The 850-nt window shown below is 41.6% G+C and overlaps 1 non-coding gene across 1 annotated transcript; it reads right to left on the bottom strand.

Moving 5' to 3' along the window:
* Nucleotides 1-291: 291 nt before the first annotated feature.
* Nucleotides 292-398, bottom strand: LOC111725331. The gene has a single exon (XR_002773414.1). It is a non-coding gene; the product is annotated as a U6 spliceosomal RNA (small nuclear RNA).
* Nucleotides 399-850: the final 452 nt, after the last annotated feature.

Here is an 850-nt window from a genome sequence, read left to right as displayed (position 1 = left end):
AGCAACAGCCTAAAACTCAAAGGACTTGGGAGTGCTGAGTATGCCTCTCCAGGAGCCCATCTGTACTCTTGTAATCTGTTTCAGACATGACGCTGACGGACATGATTTTGTAATCCCACCTTGCTTCATGAAACATAGCAGTAGGTCAGAGACATATGCCTTCCATCAGCCTCCCTGCAGGGATGGAAAATGGACTATGCTTCTTCATGAGCTGGAAGCCTTTGTGGATGCACAGGGCCACTCCCACCAGGTGAACACTTCTGGTCCAACTTACCTCTTTTTTTTTTTTTCAAAAATATGAAATGCTTCATGAATTTGTGTGTTATTCTTGCACAGGGGCCATGCTAATCTTCTCTGTGTTGTTCCAATTTTAGTATATGTGCTGCCGAAGCAAGCACCTTCCCTCCTTTCTTATAAAGGTATTACGGCCTGGTTACTGAAGTCAGACATATTCAGATCCCACCTCCGTCACTTTCTAGTTCTGTGCCTGTGGGAAAGTGGTTCACCTCTTGCAGACTATCTTTCCTAAGTAGAGTGTCAATAATAATTATGCACACCTCACGGCATGCCCATAGTGACTAAATGGGGTTATACACATAAAATGTTCGGGGAGATTTGGCACAGAATCAGCGCCATATAAATATGACTTAGATCATTTTACTTTTGTTCTTTCCCTTTTTTACCAATGGTACTGATCTATTCAACTCTGTAAGGGCAATTACAAATAAGTGCAGGAGATCATACTGATAGTTACCACCATCAATAATTGGGTTCAAACAGATTTCTGGGCTACTCTGAATGTTAAGAAAGATACTAAACCCTACCTAAGTGATAGTCTTTGTAGTTCTTA

The sequence above is a fragment of the Otolemur garnettii genome, unplaced genomic scaffold (genome assembly GCF_000181295.1).
Source record: "Otolemur garnettii isolate 467f Iridium unplaced genomic scaffold, OtoGar3 scaffold00037, whole genome shotgun sequence".
NCBI lineage: Eukaryota > Metazoa > Chordata > Mammalia > Primates > Galagidae > Otolemur > Otolemur garnettii.
The sequence above is the reverse complement of the archived record's forward strand: the minus strand, read 5'-3'. Positions and strand labels throughout refer to the sequence as shown.